The sequence below is a fragment of the Lithobates pipiens genome, unplaced genomic scaffold (assembly GCF_037356315.1).
Source record: "Lithobates pipiens isolate NorthernLeopardFrog02 unplaced genomic scaffold, aLitPip1_a1.2 Scaffold_1, whole genome shotgun sequence".
In the NCBI taxonomy this organism is placed as follows: domain Eukaryota; kingdom Metazoa; phylum Chordata; class Amphibia; order Anura; family Ranidae; genus Lithobates; species Lithobates pipiens.
The window spans coordinates 213,543,156-213,549,155 of record NW_027507685.1 but is presented as its reverse complement, the minus strand read 5'-3'; positions in this window follow the sequence as shown (position 1 = coordinate 213,549,155).

The following is a 6,000-nucleotide window of genomic DNA, read 5'->3' as shown; positions in this document are numbered from 1 at the left end:
TCATTTCCTGTTCCTTTGCATGTTTGTCACACTTAAGTGTTTCGGAACATCAAACCAATTTAAACAATAGTCAAGGACAACACAAGTAAACACAAAATGCAATTTGTAAATGAAGGTGTTTATTATTAAAGGTGAAAAAAAATCCAAACCATCATGGCCCTGTGTGAAAAAGTGATTGCCCCCTAAACCTAATAACTGGTTGGGCCACCCTTAGCAGCAACAACTGCAACCAAGCGTTTGCGATAACGTGCAATGAGGCTTTTACAGCGTCCTGGAGGAATTTTGGCCCACTCATCTTTGCAGAATTGTCCTAATTCAGTTACATTAGAGGGTTTTCGAGCATGAACGGCCTTTTTAAGGTCATACCACAACATCTCAATAGGATTCAGGTCAGGACTTTGGCTAGGCCACTCCAAAGTCTTCATTTTGTTTTTCTTCAGCCATTCGGTGGTGGACTTGCTGGTGTGTTTAGGATCATTGTCCTGCTGCAGAACCCAAGTTCGTTTCAGCTTGAGTACACAAACAGATGGTTGGACATTCTCCTTCAGGATCTCTTGGTAGACAGCAGAATTCATAGTTCCTTTTATCACGGCAAGTCTTCCAGGTCCTGAAGCAGCAAAACAGCCCCAGACCATCACACTACCACCACCATATTTTACTGTTGGTATAATGTTCTTTTTATGAAAAGCAGTGTTCCTTCTACGCCAGATATACTTGGACACACACCTTCCAAAGAGTTCCACTTTTGTCTCATCGGTCCACAGAATGTTGTCCCAAAAGTCTTGGGGATCATCAAGATGTGTTGTGGAGAAATTGAGACGAGCTTTGATGTTCTTTTTGCTCAGCAGTGGTTTTCTCCTTGGAACTCTGCCATGCAGGCCATTTTTGCCTAGTCTTTTCCTGATGGTGGAGGCATGAACGCTGACCTTAACTGAGGCAAGTGAGGCCTGCAGTTCCTTGGACGTTGTTGTGGGGTCTTTTGTGACCTCTTGGATGAGTCGTCGCTGCGCTCTTGGGGTAATTTTGGGCAGCCGGCCACTTCTGGGAAGGTTCACCACTGTTCCATGTCTTCGCCATTTGTGGATAATGGCTCTCACTGTGGTTCGCTGGATTCCCAAAGCTTTGGAAATGGCTTTATAACCCTTTCCAGACTGATAGATCTCAATTACTTTCTTTCTCAATTGTTCCTGAATTTCTTTGGGTCTCGGCATGATGTGTAGCTTTTAAGGATCTTCTGGTGGACCTTACTGTGTCAAGCAGCTCCTATTTAAGTGATGCCTTGATTGTGAACAGGTGTGGCAATAATCAGGACTGGGTGTGGCTATAGAAATTGAACTCAGGTGTGGACAACCACAGTTATAGTATGTTTTAACAAGGGGGGCAATCACTTTTTCACACAGGGCCATGATGGTTTGGATTTTTTTTTCACCTTTAATAATAAACACCGTCATTTACAAATTGCATTTTGTGTTTACTTGTGTTGTCCTTGACTATTGTTTAAATTGGTTTGATGTTCCGAAACACTTAAGTGTGACAAACATGCAAAGGAACAGGAAATGAGGAAGGGGGCAAACACTTTTTCACACCACTGTATATATATATATATATATATATGTGTGTGTGTATATGTATATATATATATATATATATATATATATATATATATATATATGTATGTATGTGTGTGTGTATATATATATATATATATAATTATTATCTATTTTGTAAAGTTGGGGGTTCTTTAGCTTGGTGTAGAGCCTACCTGTGAGCGAAGTCCATACCAAATATGCAGTTTTAAGGGCTTGTAGGCCCACTTTTATTAAAGAAAGAAAATCTCAATCCAGAATTCCCACACAGGGGTTTCAATTTCAAAGCAGTGATAAACAAAAAATACCAAGCCACCTGGTTCTCTGCTCAGGCTTTTCTTCTTGACTTTATATTGGCGTTCCTGTACCTCAGCACTCTTTTCCAGCTTCCGTGCTGTTCCAGCCCACAGGCTTGGACCCTCTGTCAAACAGAACTGTGCAGACATGCACATTTTTTCCTTGCTTGCCTGGACTCCTCGGGAGGGTGGAGCCCAGAACCATGGTCCTGACTCTACTATCAGGCCAACACACGCCTGGATAATCAGTGTGTCGGTAAATCTCAAATCATCCCACCCGGATCTCTAAGAAATTCCTGGGCACCAAGTCCCAAAGTGGACCTTACTAAATAATGAGGAAACTGAAAAGCCAGTTTCCTCTCAAACAAGCAAATACCCTGGAGCCCCTCAACCTGCCTGGTTGAGAATCCCTGGATCCATACACTGGTGGGGCACCACACTACCACTAATATAATAAATATATATATATATATATATATATATATATATATATACAGTGGTGTGAAAAAGTGTTTGCCCCCTTCCTCATTTCCTGTTCCTTTGCATGTTTGTCACACTTAAGTGTTTTCGGAACATCAAACCAATTTAAACAATAGTCAAGGACAACACAAGTAAACACAAAATGCAATTTGTAAATGAAGGTGTTTATTATTAAAGGTGAAAAAAAATCCAAACCATCATGGCACCTGTTCACAATCAAGGCATCACTTAAATAGGAGCTGCTTGACACAGTAAGGTCCACCAGAAGATCCTTAAAAGCTACACATCATGCCGAGACCCAAAGAAATTCAGGAACAATTGAGAAAGAAAGTAATTGAGATCTATCAGTCTGGAAAGGGTTATAAAGCCATTTCCAAAGCTTTGGGAATCCAGCGAACCACAGTGAGAGCCATTATCCACAAATGGCGAAGACATGGAACAGTGGTGAACCTTCCCAGGAGTGGCCGGCCGCCCAAAATTACCCCAAGAGCGCAGCGACGACTGCAGGCCTCACTTGCCTCAGTTAAGGTCAGCGTTCATGCCTCCACCATCAGGAAAAGACTGGGCAAAAATGGCCTGCATGGCAGAGTTCCAAGGAGAAAACCACTGCTGAGCAAAAAGAACATCAAAGCTCGTCTCAATTTCTCCACAACACATCTTGTTGGGACAACATTCTGTGGACTGATGAGACAAAAGTGGAACTCTTTGGAAGGTGTGTGTCCAAGTATATCTGGCGTAGAAGGAACACTGCATTTCATAAAAAGAACATTATACCAACAGTAAAATATGGTGGTGGTAGTGTGATGGTCTGGGGCTGTTTTGCTGCTTCAGGGCCTGGAAGACTTGCTGTGATAAAAGGAACTATGAATTCTGCTGTCTACCAAGAGATCCTGAAGGAGAATGTCCGACCATCTGTTCGTGTACTCAAGCTGAAACGAACTTGGGTTCTGCAGCAGGACAATGATCCTAAACACACCAGCAAGTCCACCACCGAATGGCTGAAGGAAAACAAAATGAAGACTTTGGAGTGGCCTAGCCAAAGTCCTGACCTGAATCCTATTGAGATGTTGTGGTATGACCTTAAAAAGGCCGTTCATGCTCGAAAACCCTCTAATGTAACTGAATTAGGACAATTCTGCAAAGATGTGTGGGCCAAAATTCCTCCAGGACGCTGTAAAAGTCTCATTGCACGTTATCGCAAACGCTTGGTTGCAGTTGTTGCTGCTAAGGGTGGCCCAACCAGTTATTAGGTTTAGGGGGCAATCACTTTTTCACACAGGGCCATGATGGTTTGGATTTTTTTTCACCTTTAATAATAAACACCTTCATTTACAAATTGCATTTTGTGTTTATTTGTGTTGTCCTTGACTATTGTTTAAATTGGTTTGATGTTCCGAAACACTTAAGTGTGACAAACATACAAAGGAACAGGAAATGAGGAAGGGGGCAAACACTTTTTCACACCACTGTATATATATATATATATATATATATATATATATATATATATATATTTGATATCCCCTCAAATTAACTCAACACACAGCCATTAATGTCTAAACCGCTGGCAACAACAGTGAATACACTCTAAGTGAAAATGTCCACATTGGGCCCAAAGTGTCAATATTTATGTGTCCACCATTATTTTACAGCACTGCCTTAACCCTCTTGGGCATGGAGTTCACCAGAGCTCTGAACCAAATAAGTTTATCTTCGTCTCATCAGATCATGGGACATGGTTCCAGTAATCCATATCTTTAGTCTGCTTGTCTTCAGCAAACTGTTTGTGGGCTTACTTGTGCATCATCTTTAGAAGATGCTTCCTTCTGGGACAACAGCCATGCAGACCAATTTGATGCAGTGTGCAGCATATGGTCTGAGCACTAACAAGTTGACCCCCACCCCCGCCCCTTCACCTCTGCAGCAATGCTGGCAGCACTCACATCTATTTCCCAAAGGCAACCTCTGGATATGATGCTGAGAACATGCACTCAACTTCTTTGGTCAACCATGGCGAGGCCTGTTCTACGGAACCTGTCCTGTTAAACCGCTGTATGGTCTTGGCCACCATGCTGCAGTTCTGTTTCAGGGTCTTGCTCATCTTTATGTAGAGCAACAATTCTTTTTTTCAGATACACAGAGAGTTCTTTGCTATGAGGTGCCATGTTGAACTTCCAATGACCAGTATGAGAGAGAGAGAGCGATAACACCAAATATACCATACCTGCTTCCCATTCACACCTGAGACCTTGTAACTCAGAAGATGTAATTTCTGCTTTTCAAGATACAAGTGACATGCTCGACAAGTTTTGCGCCTATGACTGTGCTTCTTCCTTGAGGACACATGCTCTTGATGTCCCAGGACCTTATTGACTTAGTTTACTTCAGAATGAGCCTCCCTGGTGTCTGGTCCATTGATGGTATTAAGATTATTTTTATTTGTCTGAATTACATCTATATATAATATAACTTATTTTGGGAGATTTATAGAGCCATGTCTGGCTCCTTTGTACCATACACTCAGATTTCACCAGAATGCCTGCAGAAAAGATGTGTATTGTGAATATCCGTCGGACCCAATTTTCCAACTCGTTGGAAATATTTTCCGACAAACTGGTCCGATCAGACATACTCAGATCATGTGTAGAGAATTCCGATCGGACAAAGTGCCATGCATGCTCAGATCAAATTCCTACATCAAAGCTATTGGCTACTAGTGTGAACGTAGTTCCATCGTAACGAAATAACGTCATCCCGTTCTGAACGATCCGATTTTCTGACAACTTTGTCCGACCGTGTGTATGCAACAGTTTCGGACACAATCCGTCGGACAAAATCCGTCGGACAAAATCCAACGGATTTGTTTGGCAGAATGTCTGACCGTGTGTACAAGGGCTAATACACATTGAGTTCCATGTTTCAATAGTTTGTATTTAATTTTATAAAACAGGTAACAGAGATAGAATTTGTGGTCACAATATCAGGATACATGTTAAAAATACCCATTGAGTTCCAATATAATGTATCATAGTTTATAAAAAAAAAAAATGAACTAACCTCTATTTCCAGTTTTTAGATGCAAACCTCCTGATATGTCTATGCATTTTATTACACGGTATTATCCAAGCAGATTAAGATTTAAATCAATCAATAAGCTAAATACACACTTTATATACACATATGGAATCTGCTTTCCTTGCAATTTTGCAACAATCTTTTACTTTATTCAGCTAGTACAGAGGTCTACAAAGCCCTACCAGACAGAACAGTCAGATTGCTAACCTCAATTTTATCTATTTCTGATACGGCACCTCAGTGGCTGAAAGTGTAACTCGTCTCTCCCTAGATTCTACAGATAATACAAATTGCAAACTGTGGTATTTTATATTTGCCTGGAGTTCAGCTCTAACTTTTCTTTATAAAAATGTTATTCTTATGTGTACAATTTCATACGGAATGCTGCACGTAGGCTGTAAGGTGGCAGGGTGGAGATATATTCTCTCTCTCGCACATATACAGTGCCTTGCGAAAGTATTCGGCCCCCTTGAACTTTTCAACCTTTTGCCACATTTCAGGCTTCAAACATAAAGATATAACATTTTTATTTTTTGTGAAGAATCACCAACAAGTGGAACACA